Here is a 20,478-nt window from a genome sequence, read left to right as displayed (position 1 = left end):
CAGCAGAGCTTCCAGCAGAGTAGAAGCTGTTCCAAATTTTGAGGATATCAAGCCAGGGTAGAGCAGGCCGTGGGATGAGCTTGTGATAGAGAGAAATGAAAAGAAACCATCTATCTCAAAACAAGAAAGAAACAAATGTATTTGAAACCAAAATACTTGATGGTGACCACTAGAGTCCATGCACATCTGTATTAATAATAGAGAAAAGCACTGAACATGAAATATTTTTTCAAATTATTCCTCTAGAAATTGCTGGTTTATACATATTATAAATCTTTGTTTCTAGCTTTATTCATCCTCGCTACATGCAAAGAGCTTGCTATAAAATTGCATCTTCTTGTCACTCATCATGAACCATAGATAGATAGATAGATAGATAGATAGATAGATAGATAGATAGATAGATAGATAGATAGATAGATAGATAGATAGATAGATAGATAATTCCATGGTTCATCTTCCCATGAATGAGTATTGTATACATAAAAATCTGAAGATGTCATCCATTCCTGAGATGCCTGTGTTATTCCTTCTACAAGTGCTACGTTAAGAGTATAAGTAGAAATCTCATTTCTCCTAGGAGAAAGCCTTTATTCCAGGGTCCTGTGTACCTGTGAAGTCCCCGAGATAAAATGAGTTAACACTTTTTCTCAGGAAAGTGCTTTGTACATCTGTAAATTAAACATGACTCATTCAAGGTCATTGCCATTCATCCCAAGGACAAACCTATCAGAGGGGCAGCAATACAACTTGGAAGAGCTGTGTGCGCAAAGAACTATCCTGCTCCTCTTTTGTCTCTGGTTTTGACTTGGATCACCAAGGGCAGCTTTGAATGAGACACCTATTTGTAGATTTACATCTTATAGACTAAATCAGAGCTATGTAACCACGGGCAGATCCAAAGCAGGTGCAGTGGCACAGCTGTACCCCACTAGACCACACAGTGGGAGTCTCTGGGGACTTTTTAAAAGCCCTCAAAATGTGTAAGAATCCCCCCTTCCCTGCCAAATTCAAATCCCCACTTCCCTCCCATTTCTCACCTCCCCTACCTGCTGCTTTCCCTGCTATACTGGTGGAGGGGGAACCTTCAAAGCTGTTCCTGCCCACTCCAGCCAGGCTGCATGAGGCTGGGCTCAGCTGGGAACAGTAGCAGCAGCAACAGTGATGTGGTAGGTGGGTTCCCCCACCCTGCCCAGTATCCCCAGAACAGGCACAGAGAGGTAGAACTATCCCCCAGTATAATGCTGGGACAGTACAAATGATGGTGAGGGTCTTCCATATGCACCACCAAAACTATGACCGAGCTGATGCAATCCAGCTCTGCATAGCAGAAACCATGCCAAGACGCTGCTGTGCAGTAGTACTGAGCTACTGTGCAGCAGTGTCACTTAAAAGGTGTTCACCAGTGCTACTCCACAGTAACTCCAGTTACTGCACATTTATTTATACAAGTACTAAATAACAAGTAACCACTGCACAATAGGGTCTCATGTAGACACACCCGCTATTGAAAACTGAGTGTATAGTTAGGCTTTCGACTTTGTTTTCCAGGGAGCAATGACCTTTATACCAGCAGCATACTTAATGCAAAGTAAGGATGAATTTTGCTCCTTTTAGAACAATAGATCCCCCTCTGCTGAAGAAAGTCTAGGGACCTGAGGATAATGTTGATGGCCTCCACTCCCACCAAAATGAATCCTTCAAAGAGGTGGAAGCAAAAGCAAATTTTATTAAAAATCTCCAAAGATAAATTTTTCTACCAAAAAAAAGGTTAACACAGCACATATAATGCATGACAAGACTGTACTTCTAGAGTCAAATGCTGAACAAGTTTAACAAAAATAAAACAGTCTTGGAACTTAGAATCACCAGATCTTAAAAATCCTAAGAGCTCATAACAGGTGGTCTGGTATACTCTCAGGGACAGGAGACTAAGCACTAAGGGGTGTTGGATCTTCAGCATGCAGACAGGAGTACATTGACGCCATTTTATTGCCCCCCCTCAAACAAAATTACTGATTAAAACCAAGACAAATATGAGGATATACCCTTGTGTCATACTGTGGTAAAAGTGGAACTAATAGATTTTAACCACTAATCAAGACCTAGGTCTCCTGGAATGGTCCTAGATTTTCCTATAGTGAATGTTCTTTCACCTATACTACTTCCCTTAGACTAACTTATGCTAATTTGGCCTAACTTAAACTTAAAATCTGCCTAAGGCCTACCAAAGTTGCTACAGTGCAAAGCTAAAAGGATTCAAACTTATAACAAAGGTCTACAATGGACAAGATATAATAGTGTACTGGTATATCCGTAGAAAACTGAGCATGTTTCTGGAAAACATCTTTCTGAAGATAAATCTCCTGTCTCGGCAAACTGAAATCTGCCTACAAAATATTTTTGCTTGAAAAGGACAGAACATAAGTCATAGGATCCGAGATATCTTTAGCACAATGAAAATGTGAAGTCTAATGCAGGGTTCAGCAAAGTTTTGGGGCAAAATGCCAAAAACACCCATAACCGTGGCTTGTAAGATGTTGTTGGCATGCCAGGGACAGATGGTGGGGGACTGGAAAGGGCCCGATTCTTGTGGCAGTGCAACCCCAGCCCCATGCCTTTGTGTGCTACTCTCTGGCATGCATGCCAGGAGTTTCATAGATTTCATAGACATTAGGGCTGGAAGGGACCTCGGAAGATCATTGAGTCCAGCCTCCCGCCCAAAGGGCAGGACGTCAGCTGGGTCATAGGAGCCCAGCGAGATAAGCATCCAGTTTCATCTTGAAGGTGTTCAATGAAGGCGCTTGAACAACCTCCGGCGGCAGGCTGTTCCAGACCTTGGGGGCTCGGACAGTAAAGAAATTCTTCCTTATGTCCAGCCTGAAACGATCTTGTAGTAGTTTGTGACCATTCGTCCTCGTCATCCCTTGGGGCGCTCTGGTGAACAAACGTTCCCCTAGATACTGGTGATCACCCCTGATAAACTTGTAGGTGGCTATCAGATCACCCCTAAGCCTGCGCTTTTCCAGGCTAAAGAGCCCCAGGGCTCTCAGCCTGTCATCGTAGGGTCTGCTTCCCTGACCCCTGATCATGCGCGTGGCTCTTCTCTGGACTCTCTCAAGCTTCTCCACATCCTTTTTGAATTGTGGAGCCCAAAACTGGACGCAGTACTCCAGCTGCGGCCTCACTAAGGCCGAGTACAGGGGGAGAATGACGTCCCGGGATTTGCTTGAGAAGCATCTATGGATGCAAGCCAGCGTTTTGGTCGCTTTACTAGCCGCAGCATCGCATTGCAGGCTCATGTTCATCTTGTGGTCAATGATGACCCCCAAGTCTCTTTCTTCCATAGTGCTAACCAACATAGCACTGCCGAGCCTATAAGGATGCTGCGGGTTTTTTTTCCCAAGGTGGAGAACCTTGCATTTATCGGCGTTGAACACCATCAGATTCTCATCCGCCCACTTGCTGAGCCTGTCCAGGTCAGCCTGGATCACCTGCCTGTCTTCTGGTGTGGATGCTTTGCCCCAAAGTTTGGTGTCATCTGCGAACTTGGCCAGTCCACTTCTGACTCCAGTGTCCACATCGTTAATGAAGATGTTGAACAGTATGGGTCCAAGGACAGAGCCCTGGGGGACCCCACTGGTCACAGGACACCACAATGAGTGACTTGCATCAATTACTACCCTCTGGGTCCGACCCCGGAGCCAATTTTCCAGCCAGTGGATCGTGGGGGACCCAAGGCAACAATTGGCCAGTTTCTCCAAGAGACGATCATGGGACACCAGATCGAAGGCTTTTTTGAAGTCAAGATATATGACATCAATCTCATCTCCCTTGTCCAGGTGATAGGTCACCTGGTCATAGAAGGAAATGAGATTGGTCAAGCAAGACCTACCCGCAACAAACCCGTGCTGGCTATCCCTTAAGATGTTGGCGTCGGCCAGTCCATTAAGGATGGCCTCCTTAATAAACTTTTCTAAGATCTTCCCCGGGATAGAAGTCAGGCTGATGGGCCTATAGTTAGCCGGATCCACTTTCCTCCCTTTCTTGAAGATAGGCACCACGTTGGCCTTCTTCCAGTCTTCGGGCACTACACCAGAGTGCCAAGAGTTTTCAAAGATCCGCGCTAGAGGCTGGGCTATGATGCTCGCCAGCTCCTTGAGTACCCTGGGGTGAAGATTGTCAGGGCCGGCTGACTTGAAGGTATCAAGTTACCTACCCTTGGTCTAATATGATATATACTATGATTAAAAAGTAAAAAACCTGGGTGTGCATATTTACCTAGCAAATGTATATAGATAATGAAACACACTGGCTGCAACTACACATTAATTAAAGCACTTTTGGTAATGTACATTAAATTTAGTACCTCCACTGTGAGGTACTAGAAAATAGGCACATTAAAATAAGTGCATTAACTTATTTTAATGCACATTAGAGAAAGAGCATGTTTTTTTGTGGCAACATAATATACATTAAAATAGGTTAATGTATATTAAAGTATGTGTAGACGTGCTGGGGGGGGCGGGAGGCGGTTGTGTCTGATACCCTTCCAATGAGTGATACCTCATTCTAGAAGAATCCCACTGAAACAAAGGTATAACATAACTCATCACAAGTTGAAATAATAGCAGCAGGCCCTTCACACTTTCTTTCCCCTTGAAAAATGCTTTCTTTTAAAGTCCTATGATATATATTTGAATATAAACAATAATATTTATACCATATTCTTCTTTGGTATTAGGTTACATTACTGTGGCACTCAAAAATCCCAGGCAAGATCATTGTACTAGGTACTGTACAAATGTCCTGCCTTGAAGGACTCGCATTACGGCAAGACAAATGTGTGCTATATGCAAGTCAAACACCATAAGAAACAAATTTACCTTCATAACAGAATGGAATTTGGTGTTATTAGAACATCTATGAGCCTTGGGTTTAGTTAAGTATTTAATAAATGACGATTTAGAGACTGTTTACTAAGTAGGCAAAGATGCCAATCATTAGCTGTTCAGGAACAGCTCATATGTAGTCTTAGAAGGAGGGACTGCCACCAAGTAAACCCAGATGAAACATTTCAAGATTTTGGGGGTCTTCACACCCCACCTTCAAATACAGATACATTCCACTAAGGGCTTTTACATTTATAGTAATTTTAATTAAAGAATAACATCCCTGAACATTGGAAATTCAAAACAATGGATCTAAATTTTGCTTTTACAAATGGACAGTCCTGCAGTTGCACAAAAACAAATGGGATAGCACAGGTATAATGAAGAGTTCATTTGAAGACAGTGGGGCTATATTAATACAACTGAGGGTATAATCTATATTGTTGGACATTAAGCATAGAGAAGTATGGAATCCATCTTGATTTTCAACCTTGACTGTATCACTGACAGTTAGTAAAAACCACTTTAACTTGCAAATGGAGCAAGACTCGCTTCATTTAGAGCAAGGAGTATAGGTGTGCATGTACCTCTTCTAGCTATCAAAGTACTACTGCTTCTGCTATCCCAGGGGTGACCAAACTTCTGCATGAATGCCACAACTGGCACAGATAGCCTCTGTTGGTGGCATGTGGCAGATCAGAGGGAGAACAAATAGCAGTGGGACACAGGGCAGGAAGTAGAAAGCAAAGTAGTAGATTGGTTACGGAAAAGGGGTCAGAGTGGTACTTGGGGAGATGCAGTGCTAATTTGGGGCATACCAGCCAAAAAAGTTGGTCTTCACCGTGATATCCATTCCTAATATGATCATCCACTATGAAGATACATGAGCAGTTATAATAATATAGCATCCATAAAATGGAGTACAGAATTGAGTCCTATCAGCTTGTAAACCCCCTGTGCAATTTTTACTGATATGCTAATATACTGATACACTAATAATCCACAAATGGCATTGTGAAGCCAAATAATAATAATTACTATTTAATTTTACTCTATAGTGCTGTCCAGAAGCCCCAGCTGAGATCAGAGGCCCATTGTGCAAGGCACTTTACAAACATGGAGCAAGAAATGTTTTCTTCTCATAAAATGTTATTGTCTAAATCGGCAGTGCTCATGATTTTGGCCCTGCAGGCCAGATGGATGGCATGGGGCCAGTCTGTGGGCTGTATCAGGCCCCATGTTGCCCTTGCCCAGCTTGGTTGTTGATCTGGTGGACACCCCCCCCCCCCCCCCATCACCCCTACCTGGCCAGGACTGGGCTTGGGATCAGCCCCACACCATCCAGCACTTTTGATCTAGCACATAGGGACACAACCTGCGGGGTTCCCCAGGGATCCTGAGGGCTGGATGACATGGTGCTAGGGGACATCAGACTGGAGTTTGAGCACCTCTGATCTAAATAGACAAGACAGACAGAAGGACCGTCTCTGGAGTTAGGAAAAAAGGAACAGAGGCAAAATGACTTGTTGCTCATCCCACAGCAGCTCTCTGGCAAAGCCAGTGTTAAACTTCTTCTCTACTGATTGCCAGTTTAGGGACCAAGCCACTTGACCACAGCACATCCCTCCTCTATTGCCAACAGGATTCACAGATTGAACTAATCCCCCCCCCCCCCCCAAAAAAAAACAAAACAAAAAACCAACAAAACCCAGCATTCATGTCTGTGTTCCTTAAGTCCTAGCTGACAAATTCTTGATAGGTTTCATCATGTTTCTGTATCTCCCCAACCTTTTATTTAGAAAAGAAATACATAAGAAATAGATGGAGGCCCATTTTATTTCAACCATTAACTACTGAGGTCTCACTTAAGTATTTGTTTAAAAGAACTATAATTTTAAGAACAGCTTGGTTCTACACCGGAATATAATAAAGAGGAGCAATTTTGCCAAAGTCAATAAATCTTAGATGAGTTAATACATCAAGAAGAAGATCTTAACTAAAGTCTGCTCTAAAGCTGTAATTTACTTTCCTCTTCAGTAAAAACTACATGGGAACTGCTTTAAAAAAAACCCAATTTTAAAAAATCCTATTGGTTGTTCTGCCTCCTGCCTCAACCACACACAATAGCAAATACTTACAATGAGAATAGCTCCACTGAAGCAATGCTAATACATTTGCCATAGCTCCCACCCTGACATTTTGCACAGGAGCTTGTGCTTATCCCTTTTTAAATTGGAGACTCTTTTAACCAGGAATCCCCAGGATGAAACTGAACCATTTTCCTCATGGCAAAACAAATCCTTCTCTGGTGAATTTTGTTATTGTTTATTGTTACAGTGTTTTATCAGCACTAAACTGTATGAAAGCTTCAATTAGTTCTTGATGAATGATCCCATAAAATCATGTAGTTTCATTTCCCCTGCCACTAGATATTTCACTGTTATTAAATGAAATATAATTGGGACGGGATTCAGGAAACTAAGAACATCTTATTTTTCTTTTGGGTTGGAACATTAGTGCATCTCAGAAATTTTGGTTTTTGTTTTGTTTTGTTTTGCTTTACTTAAGAGGCAATGGCTTTTTGTTGTACACTAAGAAATACTCCATAGTTCTGAGACTATTGCTGCTGTACTATAAGCAGTTAACACAAGAGTAAGAAAATGCAGGAACTATACCCATTATTAATCCACTGTCCTCTGACTATAGCTTGTAAATTTTCTATAAATGGGATTAAGTAATATCCATTATAAAAAAAAAAAAAAGCTTCTCAAATTCTGAGGATCCTGGGGTCAAATTCACTCCAAGTGTAATGCCTCTGACCTCAGAACTACACCAAGAATCAACTTGGCCCATTAGGACAAAACTATTAATTATCAGTCCATTAAGACTAAACCATTGTATTTTTCTGTATGACTGGCTAAGTGAGGAAAAATGGGAGAAATGAGGAGCTGGAAAGAGATTTGCTTAGCAGGGCATACCTTGAAGGGGCAAATAATCTGAGCAGATTGTTTGTTGTTAAAGGACGTATGGTTCAGATGGATTGACACTCATTATTGAAGTCCCTTCACTTTTTCCTAAAAAGGAAAATCAGATTTTACAGGCAAAACTTTAAGTTTCACCACTGCATATATTTCAACTGACATTTCTGAATGTTAGAGACTGTCGTTACTGACTCAATGATGACCAGGATGGTTATAACAATAAATATAAATAAATACCATTGCACTTGCATAATATTCTCTTTTTTATCAAATCCCCCTGGCAGGTCTAAATGCAGCTGAATCACAGTTCCAAAACAGCTGTATAATAAACAAGAAATAAGCAAAAATAAATAAATAAATGGCTAAGCTCATATTTGGCAAGGGGCAAACGATTCTGTGCACTTTCTGGAGCCCCAGGTTACCTATAGAACAAGAGTGCCTGGAAATCTAAGGATAGAAAGAACCTTGCACAGACTGCTGAGAAAAAAGTTATTAGACGGCAATATCTTGGTGGGGAGATAGAACGTCAGATGTCTAAGTGGAAGGAATTTCCTCTCCGTACCTGAGTTAAACGCACATGGCAGGCTGCCCAGAGATATCAAAGTATCCTCTGACTTGTCTATTTGCTTCCTCGCCTCACATGTGGTAAGTGGATTTAACAGTTGGTGATGCTGAATATGTGCATAGCTGCAACTATCAGGGCTTTGTAGCAAAATATGTTTTCAGTTTGCTGAACTGGATAAATGTGCTTATTGGTATCAGGCCAAACATCACCTGCTGGATACATCTGTGTAGCTTCCAAACAGGAGATATTATTTTTCATAAGAAGGAACAACAAATATTATCACTTATGCTATTTATATCAATATTAAGCCTTCAAAATGATGCTAAGATATTTGTCAGTTGCAGTTAAAGAATCCTTTTCTTGTTATAGGAGGGAGGTGGTTCAGCTACCACCTGACATCATATTTTTGGCACTGCTCAGTTTGGAGATAGGAAATCAAACTGACTATATAAAATAATATTAAATGCAGTATAATAAAGATTCAGAACCTACAGTAATCTTAGAAAACATAAATCAAATGACATTGCAAAAAAGATAGTAACTATGGGCTATGATCATTTCACCCATGGAGGTAAGGGATACTTCCTTCCACTTCTGTAACAAGCCAAAAAATGTTCACTAATCAATCTCAAAGCACAAGGCAGACAAAGGAAACCTGTTGGTATCATGGAAAAAAATGTCCTTATGCATGGCATTAAATGACTGGCCAAACAGCATCAAGCATTAATTTCACCTTCCTCTGGTTTCTGCTAGATGCAGGATTATTGTTTAGGTAAACTGAGGTGGTATGGTTATTTCTATCCTTTAACATATGTGTTTCTGAATTTCTCTTCTGATGTTATGAACTGCTTTGTTGCCAAGATGTAGTTAGCAGTCTCATGTTGGTAGTCAAGATATAGATGTAGTCTGATGTCACCAAGACTTAGGTTAAGGCAGTGGATTTAGACATATTATTTGAATAAGATTACAAACCTTTCTGGAAAATACCATGCCCCTTCAGGACACTGTAGAAATAAAACAGACTTCTTTATAGGTGACCAAGACTCAATTTGCCCACCACTGTACATTGGTAAGCATGCTTGTAAGATATTTCTTAGCAACTCTCAAGGAGTGCATTAAGTTAAACATATCTAAAGAACTATCCAAGAATTGTGTATCATTATGTTGAGATTTTTATGAAGGGGGAAAAAAGGAAAATCATATATATATAGTTTCCTCTCTCATTCTTTTCTTTTATCAATATTTATTTTAAAAAGGAGAAGCATTCTACTGGGTTCCAGTTAAATAAGGCCCTTTTCCTAATTATAAAATATACACAGTGCATGGAAGGGTCTTTTTAAAGAAAAAAGCAAAAGCCTACTTGGGGGTTCAGGAGGGAGGGCTTGCTCTCTTACAAATGTTCACACAACTCTGGGAGTTATTCCTTGGAGAACTGACAGTGCTGGTGGGCTCCCACTTTAAAGAAGTTCATATTGCTGAAGGTGGTGTTCCCCCTTTGAAGACTGCTACATTTTTTAACAGATCCTTCTTTGAAGATATTCATATCTGTGGGGTTCTCCCAAAGAGGGGGAGAAAATGTCTCTTGTTGATGGTATTTACCAGGTTAGGATTTCAAACCTGGGGAAAAAAAATCTCATCCCTGAGAGGACTATCCTCTTTTTGAAGATGGTCATGTGGTTTAAGCAGGCTCAACTTCTGAAGTTCTCATTGCTAGAAGGTGTCTGACTTTAAAACTCTATAACATATGAAATACCACAGAAATATGATATGGAAAGCATTCTTGTTTTTAGAAAACAAGAAGTGCAGTACTATGAAAGTCTTTCCTAAACATACACCACCTGCCCTGTACATCTAAAAAAAAAATCCCATCTTTCTTGTGTAACAGCAGTTTATCATCTCTGCTGTAACACAGTAAGAAGGTTGGTGCCATAACATGCAACTTTCCTGGTGCAGAACATTCAAAAAACTGAACATGGATCTCAATTTTTGTTTTGGAAACAAACTGTAGAAGAAGCTGTGGGTCGTTTGACTTTGATTATTCAGGCTAGTGTCTAGATGGAAGCACCATTTAAAGCAAAACATTCTTAGGATTGTAGCCTGGGTAGTACCCAATTACGTACTCCCCTCTCCAACTGAAGGGAATGTTAGCAGGGCATGTGCGCTGTGGGGTGAACTGCCTATTGCACGCAGTTCCCTCCTTCCCCTATAGCGCCAGGCCAGGACACTCAATAAAACTTAATTATGTACAAATTTAATATTATATCAAATTATCATATACATGTATCTACAAATAAAATATAGGAGTCATAGACCACTTACATACAAGTTACTGCAGATACTATATACATAGCTGTAGGATCAGAAAGGTCAAGGCAGGAGCCTCCTTAAACGATCATGCCATTTTATGCTCTAAAAACACTAATCTACAAAGCATGAGGTGCAAGTTAACAAAATATAAGCCGCATGGTTCACAAAATATGAGACACAGGGGATTGGGTATACAAACAGAAACCAGAAGAATAACCCATGTTACCCTAGAGCAATAGGACCCTAAAGATAAGAAGGGGGAAAAGATCCCCAGTGCCCTTCAGGCCCTCTGCAATCCCAGTCTGGATAACCCTTAGCTGACTGGGGGGCGGGGAAGATCCCTCCTTCCCCAGCAACTCACAACTCTGAGGCCCGGTGAGGTTGTCCTTGTCCCCCCGGGCAAGTCATCTCCTCCCTCAGTTTGGGGGGGGCGGGGGGGGACCCTCAGCTGTCTTGGGCTCTCCCAGCCACCAACCTGCTCGGGGCCCTGTGCACCACTCCATGCACCAGTGGCTCTACCTTATGCCAGGTGTTGAAGTCCTGAGCCACCTTGTGTGGTGCCAGGGTCTCAGTCCACTCCTGGACCCTCCATGCACCTGCTGTGCACCGACTGCCTGGTCTCATGCCAGGGGATGGAGATCCAAGCTGCCTCAAGCAGCTCCCAGGGCCTCGGTCCCTCTTGGACCCTCCATGCACTGGCCTGTGCAGCCCTCGCCACACTCCTTTGCAGCGAGGGGCTGGGGGACGCAGCCACTTCTCCGCTCCTCATCTGGTGAAAAGTCTTTGGGCTCTTCAGGGGCAACAGCTTCGCCCTGCTGGCCACCTCTGCCAGCTCTTCTTCACCCTTTTCTATGTCCCTTGGTGCAGCAGCCCCCTGTGCTGGGCTAGCTGCCTTTTTATTCCCTCCGAGGGCTCTGCCCCCATATTGGAAATGGACCAATAGGAATGAGGGGGGCTTAGTCCTCACCCAAGTCCAGCTCTTCACCTCACCTCTGGGTAGGGGCAGGGCAAACCTCTCCCCTGCCATCACTTGATTAGTGGGAACGTCCCACCAATCGCCCAGAGCCCTTCTGAGCTGGCAGACCGGGTGGCTACCAGCATACCGCCACAGGATCTTTTGAACACAAAGTATTTTTCTGTGAAAATGCTTTTTAAAACACATAAAACAGGCCATGTCAGAGTAAATAGAAGGTGATGTCATGGTGGGGAAAACAAAATTTCTTAATGGAAGAAAAACTGTACAGTCAAAAGCTCTTTTAAAAAATATGTTTTTGAAATCCTGTTTGTAGTACAGTATTTCTTGTTAAAACAGCAGAAGGAACCTTTTTTCCCACAGTATTTCCATCAAGAGAATATACTCCAAGACATGTTTCATTTATTGAAACATTCTGCGCCAGGGCCATCACAAGTCAAGACACAGCCTTTCTACTGAGACTGATACAGCTGGGATAGTATAGTGAAATAAACAAAAATAAGCCTTGATTTATCAGAAATATGGGACAGGCTGATACACAGCTAACATCAGGTGTATTTGTACAGTGACGCTTTTCTAAAGAGCACTAATTAGTGTCTGAAGTTTCTGTCCTGATTTACAAATATGATCTAGATGGAGACACCAAGGACAGTTAAGGCAAAAACCTTCTTTCAAAGAAAGTGTCACCAGCTCCTCAGTATTCACGCAGAGCATAAACAACCTTTTTCAGGGACTCAACTGAATGAACCACATAATAGTGTTTGGATCTACTTTTCAGTGATGAAGAATTGCATTGATTCTGTCAAGATTTGAATTCATGGTTCAAGGGATTCAAGCCCTCTTCCTTGGATCTCTCAAGTGCATTATAAAAACCTGTGCATCAGCAGGACACTGACAGCCCTCATTGTCCAGCTTTCCCCATAGCAGGTTAAGGTGATTTGTTGTCTTTGGACAATATGCCCTGTAGTTGTGTGACAGGGTTGATTGTGCAACTTTAGGAATACGTTAGGTGAGACTTGTGTGGGATGGTTTAGATAGGGAAGATCCTGCCTCAGGCAAGGCATTGGTCTAGATAACCCCTGAGGTTCCACAAGCTTTTCTATGATTCTATGATACTCCTATGAGAGAAGTGCTTAAACACTAAACTGTATTTCCCTACCATTAGCTCTGTTGGTTGTGAATTTTGTGAATTCACATGAATTTTGTGTTGTGATTTCTCCCAACCAGAGTTTATAACCATCATGTCAAAACAAAGACTTTGTAAGAACAAAACAAACAAAAAAGTCCAATAATAATAATACAACTCAATGCAACATTATGATTTAACATATTAATACATTTAATATCAGTGATTCAGATAAGAGATTTACAGCCAAATTAGAATTGTTTGACTGTTAAAAAAAAAAAAGATTCTTGAACTTTCAATGAAAGAGAGAAGCCTTATAAATGGTCACTGAGGCAACTTTGTGTGTGTACCTCAGCTTCAAACTACAACAAGCAAATAAAATTAGACAGTACAAAGAAACAGCAGTATAGTATATACTGATTAATGGATGCTATAGATATGGATATCTTACTGCTCTGTCTGCTTGGTTAGCTTTGTTTTAAATCTGATACAGATCTCATATTGCACAGCATATCCAGAAATAGTCCATGTTCCTTTAAATTCAGGCAATGCATCACTTTCTATTACTCTGTGTCACATCAGTCTATGACTGTAAAGGATGAGTTATGTGGACATGAACCAGCATGACGGCCCAGTTCAAACAAATCTGAGGTTTCACAAGAAAGTCAAATGATCCCATAGAAAAATAGTTTATTTTTTTCTATTGTATTATATGTTGCTTATATATAAAATTTGGATAGGGAATGATTTGTCGTCTTATTCATTATAATCAACACAGTTCTTTTATTTTTATTTAATGCCATCATTTGGGCAGCAACTCTTGGCAGACATATTCTCATCAGGAATTATCTGATTTTCTGAAAAAGTGCTGTGCTATACCAAGTATCCTTTATGGTTCTTTCTCAAAACTCTAAAGTAATGAATAAAGCTTTGTGCACTTATTTTGGAGTTTGAAAACTTGGGGCCAATGTATTAGGTATGTAGGTGTAGTCTCTGCGCAAGTCCCTGAAAAAAAGTTAATGAAACAAATGGACATGCCCTTCTTCTCCTCAGTGCATTTTTGTGATTTAGTCTTAAGGATAAGATGATGGTGAGTTTAAAAAGTAGATACATTATCTTTTTCTTTTTTTTCCAGGGCTTTGAGGAGAGTGGAATAGGGTCATATTTAAGCCCTTAATTTACAAAGGAATCTAAGGCCCGTTCTGCACATAAAGCTAAAGGCGTGATGGGATCTAACACACGATTCATACAATCACGCCATGTATATGCATGGCAGGAGGTGCGATTGTGACAATATGCATTAGATCCCATTGCATCTTATTGCTGGTGCAGGAGGAGCTCTCGTGGATGTTGAGGGGCTCCCCACTGTGGGAGCACCCGACGCACCCACAGTACTGAAGGATCACTGCTGCAGATATCTTCTTGCCCTGGGGGTGTGAGGAAACCCTCAGGCTCAGAGGATCACTGCAATCTTTTGGCCCTGGGGGTTTCCTGAACCCCAAGTCCTTGGGATACTCAGGGGTATGAGAAATCCCTGGACCCTAAGGATCAAGGCTGGAGTGATCCCTAGCACTTGTTGGTGCAGGACCCCCCTGGACCCTGGGGATCACAGCTGCAGTGAACCCTAAGATTTGGGGCTGCAGAGAACCCAATAGGGATTGTGGCTCCCATGATCCCTAGGGCTCAGGAGTTTTATGCTGGTGTCATGGATCCCAGCTGCAAGGAAGACCCTTCTACGCGTGCAAGAAAAGCTTGATAGCAACTAACTATAAAGTTAGTATATATTTTTGAGTCTAACTTTATAGCTTGTTGGAACTTTTTTATTGTGTAATAACCACGGATCTGAGTTTTCCGTTTCCCACAGAAAAACAGAAAAAAACCCATGGATTTTCCCTTTTGACCAAGAAAAATGCGGGGGTTTTATTTTAACAGAGAACACATGGATTTTCCACTTTTGCAAAGAGCTCTCTGCAAGCTGGCAGAGTTCCAACCTGCAAGGGATTGGGGGGGCAGAAGAAGGGTGGTTAGGCAGGGGGTGCCATGTACATCTGTGCATATACACATGCACATGGGCACCAAGCAGCCTGAAGTGCAGCTCCTGCAGGTAAGTCTGGCAGGGGGAGGGGGAATTGCAGCACTCATAGTGAGGGAAGGAGGGAGGAAGGGAGAGCAAGTTGGGCAGGGCAGAGCTGGGGTAGAGCTGGGGCTGGAGGTAATGCCCTGCCTGGGCAGTGGGTGGGGCTTGGGCCCCAGGGCCAGAATGCATGGCTGCAGGGCCCTGGCAGAGAGCGGGATGGAGCGACTGGCAGCTCATCCAAGGGGTGGAATGAGGGCTGGCTTTCCGCTGCTGTGCACACTCCTGAGGAGGCAGAGGGAGCACATGACCCCCAGAATTGTGAACAGAATGCAGGGGCAACACGTAGGGGGTACACAGGGGTGCATGTACACTCCCTGAGAACGCTGGTGCACCCCGTCAGGCCACGCCCGCTTTGTACCTGGTGGGCAGAGGGGCAGGGGGGAGCACCAGTGCCCTGCCTTTGAGTGCCGACTGGGGAGCGAGGCCACCAGCAAAAGTGGCGCACTGCTTCTGGAAGTGGCAACCGGAGTTCTGGAAGCAGTGCAGCTACTTTTATTGGAGTAAATTCATTCCCCCCTGGCCAGCGGGATCAGCTGCCGGGGGATCCCCCTCGGCCAGCAGGATCGGCCACCAGGGGATCCCCCTGGTTGCTGACTGGTGTTGGGGGGGGCATGTGCCCCCCCTGACTCAAGAGGCACCAGACACCCATGACAGAGTGGGGGCGGGGGCACATGTGAGCTGCCCAGTGTGGGCTCAGGCTCCCCACCCTGCTGACCTCCCCCAGGGACTCTGCAACCTAGTGGGTGGGAGGTGGCATGGCAGGGTAGAGTGGGGCCAGGCAGGGAAGCTCCTTGCTGCTGGGAGCTCCACACTGCCCTGGCCAGATGCCCCCTGCCCACCAAATAGCAGTGAGATGGTAGTGTGGGATTGTGTCCCTCACTGCTGCTAAGCAGGGAAGGGGTACCTTGCCAGGGCTGCAGAGGGCTTGCAGCAGCAATGAGCTTTCCCACCCCACCCTGCTCTGCTTTGTCACACCAGGACCCGCCCTCTGGGTCATGGAGGCCCCAGGGGGAAGGCAGGAGGATGGAAAGCCTCAAGCCCATAGCCTGCACTTACCCACACCACAGACTCCATTCCAGCTGTGCCACCCATGGAAAGGGGATCCAGGCTCTGCTCACTGCTCTGCTGCAGCAGTTGCCATCTCCCATGGGTGGTAGATGGGGCTCAGGTGCTAATGTGAGGGATGGGGGAATATGGATCTGGCTCCCTGGCCCCATAGTCTGGGCAGTTGGGGGCCCCCTCCAGCAGGGCTGAGGATGGGAAGTATGGGGCATCAGCAGGGGTTGGGGGTCTGTGGGTGGGAACTGAGGGACACCAGCTGGAGTAGGGAGCCTGTGGGTGTGAAGTGAGGGGCACCAGCAGGGCTTGGGGGCTATGGGTGGGGAGTAAGGGACACCAGCAGAGGCAGGGGGCTGTGGGTGGGGAGTGAGACCAGCAGGGGTGGGGAGCTGTGGCTTGGGAGTGAGGGTCCTGGACCTGTGTGCTGGTGAGCAAAAGGGCAGGGGGAGATCTAGTTTTCCATGATAAAAAACCCAAAATCAAATACCAACATTTATATAGGTACTTAGAATTTATGTTATTATAGTGATTGAGGCACTGGTAACTTCCAAATTGCTTTAAAATTGTAAATTCTAATATAATAAAGGGCTTAGTCCATCTATCCGTCTGTCCGTAACACTTTTGGAGCACTCTGACTGGCTACTGAGACAACCAATCAGAGCGATCCCAGAGCGTTACAGACAGGAGGCAGTGGCGGTGGCACAGCAGAGCACTGCCATGATGACGGGGATGGAGAGGGTGGAGCAGGGAGTGAGGCCAGTGCTGCTAGCCTCACCACCCCCCCAGCCCTGCTCTCTGGAGGCAGTGGTGGTGCAGGTGCTGACAGAGGGAGACAGAGGGGAAGGTGGGGCAAGCTTCCCCCTTGCCCTGCTCCTGGGAGGTGGCAGCAATACAGGGGGGGAGGTCAGGTTTAGGGTTAGGGTTAACAAGATGCCCCCCTGCCTCCCCCACCCCAGTCATTCTTGACAGGCAATTCATTAGATACCAATAAAACATTATGTTCAATTGATAGCTATATATATGGTGGCGTTTCATTTTAATTACAGATTTTGTATTTTTTAATCAGAGAATTTATGATTTTTAAACAGAGAAAACCAGGATCCCTGGTGATACCTACTCTGCAGGTATAGCTTGTTTCTGGGTAACTGTGCAATTAACCAGTTAATTGTGCAATATTTGTAATTTGTAGGGGGAACCTAATAGACAAAATACGATCTGACCCTTGGTTCTCATTTACACTAAAGCCCCTTCACACAATTCAGAGAGTTTTAGTGCAAAAGGGTACTAAATGTAAATGTAACTTAGTCAACTTTAATATCCCTTTACATTACACCAGGACTTAGTATAAAGAACAATCAAGCCTTCAAACCCCAAAAGTCATTCTACCTTCCTATCTTTTTATGTTGTAGGTATTAAATAATTAGTTTAATGACAGAATTGCATTCTCACTCTCAAATAGCACTCAGAAGGAAGATGAAGCCTACACACAGTATGGTTGGGTTTCTGAATACGATTCAAGATTTGGGTCTGGAGACCTAAGTTGTAGCTGTGAGTTTTGCAAGAAATTTCTGACTTCAGGAAAATCATATAAACTTCTACTCCTTGCCTTTCCTCATCTGTCAAATAGGATCAATTATAGTAGACAGCAGAATTCTAACATACTATTGTCTGTTTAAGGCTAAACTCTTTAATGCCTATAAAATGCTTGAAGATCTTTGAATGGAAGTCAAAGGCAAAAATGTGGTCCACTATACCTAAGGTCATCACTGTCTTGAGGGATAGGAATAAAAAAGGAGTTTCCTGCATTATAGACAAGCCAAGTGAAAAGGAATCACCACTTACATAATACAATAATGTATTTAGAAGCCAAAGCCATGGGAACTGTGCTCCAGAGGCCCCTGACTTCATAGACAAAATATGCAGATGAGATGGATATAAGATGAGTTGAGTCCTTTTCAAAAGCTGCTTCACAAAATGTCCTCCTTCTACATACAAGATGAGCAGGATGGAACGTTAATGTATGTTGGTTGCCTCCAACTATGCATTCCTAGGGTATTTGATAGTATTTGTACTGAAAAGCGTAACCTTGACTGTCAATTTCCAAGATAACATTTGCAATTTTGAAAAAAACAAACTGTTTTCTTAAGGGTCTTTTTCCCCTGTAAGTAATACGCTCAATACTTGGAGTATTAATGGTGATTTCTGCATAAAAAGACCTGTAAGCAACCTTTCAGTGATATCTAACATAGCTAAGTTTTCTGGAGCTTTATTTTATCAAGTTGTAATGCTGTAAGCCTAACCTCTTTGCAATGAAATTTTTACAAGTGAATATATCTGAATGTACCTTTCAATTCTACTGATTGTTTCATCTTTAATGAATCATTTCATATGGTATTTACAAAAAAAACATAGCATTTCATATGTGTTTCTAGTCATCCACTGAGAGAAAAATTCAGAGCAAGGGACAGACAATTAAGGCCTCTTGCTATGGATTCAGAGGCATGAACATGAACCTTACTCCAGAGTTGTCCTGAAGGTTTAACTAGTCAAACCAACTGTAAATGAAATCCAGGAGTCAAAGGTGTTCAAATACAACGTGAGCCAGAGCATTTCCTTGTGTCTTAATTATGTAAACCCATCAGGCTTGTATCCCCATTAGCAATGGGATAGACTCTTGACCTTTTGTTGGCAACCTCAATAGATACTGCTGATTCCAATAGCACCTGAGGTTCTATGGTATACCGTGCATTTTGAAACACTGAGGTGCAACTAGAGGGACACTCTTGGGGTACGAATCAGTTCTATCAGCTGAAATGCTCTGTGAACAAGCATTCACAGCACTTCAGCTATTTAAAAAATTGCTGATGCAGCGCAAATCTCCGTGGCACTATATGGGATTGAAGTGCCAATCACTAGGGGTTCAAGCATTTGAACAAACATTTGCACAATACTCCAATCAGCTGGGGACAGAGAGGTGCCCTACAGCATCCCAGTGTTTCCAGCTCCTGCCCCTCCTCCCCTCTCCAGGGAGCTACTTTGTGTCTCAGGCCCTGATAGGGCCAGAACCCATAGTTTTTGGGCATCAGGGGGACAGGGTCTGGCAGATTGACCCTGCCCCAAAACTCCAGGGATCCTGTTCCCACCAAAACCTAACATTTCCCCCCTGCGCCTGGCATGGATGTGGCCTTGCCCCACTCCTGCCCCCTATTACCAGAGACTTATAGGACTTGGCCTTGAAGTAGGAATGCTCTTCTTCTGAAGAAAGAAGGATGTGAAGATGGAAGCCATTTTGTAAAAGACATTTCCAGATACTGTCTGAAATATCAATGCTAACTTAAGTATAATTAAGTGTCACTCCAAAGTAGCTCTAACCATGCTGTTCACGCAAGTCCAAATTTATCCAATTGTTGTGGCTTGGCTTTATTAACAAAATAATAATGAGATAATGACATAAGATGAACACGATCCTTACTTTTGGGATTGTGTGTTCCCAGGCTTCCTGCCAACAGACTGGTTGTCCCACATCCTAGATACTTTCTTTCCCTGCTTTTAGGTCATGAGTCACTTGCCTCAGCAAGTCAGCAAAACCCACTTCTCCCAGCAACACCAACACCCACTAGAGGGGTAGACCATTCAAGGCAAACACTATCAAGTTGTTAAAAGGTAGCAGTTGCATAATGTGTGTTTTTCTGTCTTCCACTGAGTTGCATCACAATCTCATATGTTATTTACAATTTTTATTTAAAATGAAATAAGGCTTCACTGCTGCAGCTGTGTTGCTCAGCACCCACCAGATCACTAACAATTGCACATCACTACATTTGAGTTAAGCATCTGTCTCTTCATTTGCTTCCTTGTCAAATTTGCAATTTATTTCTGCATAACTTTTCACTCTGTATCTGCACTTTCCATGACACAGGTAGAGAACATACAGCAAAGTGCAACCCTTTTTTTTCAGAGAGCAAACATGTAGTGCAAATTCATGCTGTGAAGACTTGCAAAGTTCCTTAGGGTTACATATAGGTGTGAAAACTGGTGTGGTAATCTACTAAAGCATATTTTAAAGAAGCCACAGCATTAGCTAGGCAACAATTAAATCTTTTACTGATTTGGTTAAAAAAAAGAGCAATGTAAAAAATCCCTTAAAAAGCGAAGAAAAAGAGGATATCACTGAGAAACTTTTATTCGAAAGAGCTACACATAGTATAACATTTTATAAGTAAATGCTTCAAATTGATTTTGAATATTTAATTTTTAAAATGTCTGCCTTCTGTGATCCCTTTTCCCCAACTTCTAAAAAAACAGGCCCTTTCTTAAGTTTATATCACAAAAAATACTTACTTGGAACAGCTGAAAAGCATACTATCCAAATCCTGAATATTTAATAGAAAATAAAATAATATTTATTTTTAAGTACATTCTACCTTCAACACAACTG

The 20,478-nt window shown here is 42.9% G+C and overlaps 1 long non-coding RNA gene across 4 annotated transcripts in view; it reads right to left on the bottom strand.

The window, feature by feature from the left end:
* The window catches only part of LOC132252103 (uncharacterized), a 519,299-nt gene that overhangs the window by 133,158 nt on the left and 365,663 nt on the right, over positions 1-20,478 (bottom strand). The window lies entirely within an intron of this gene.

The sequence above is a fragment of the Alligator mississippiensis genome, chromosome 1, assembly GCF_030867095.1.
Source record: "Alligator mississippiensis isolate rAllMis1 chromosome 1, rAllMis1, whole genome shotgun sequence".
Taxonomy (NCBI): domain Eukaryota; kingdom Metazoa; phylum Chordata; order Crocodylia; family Alligatoridae; genus Alligator; species Alligator mississippiensis.
This window is presented reverse-complemented; position numbering and strand designations above follow the sequence as displayed.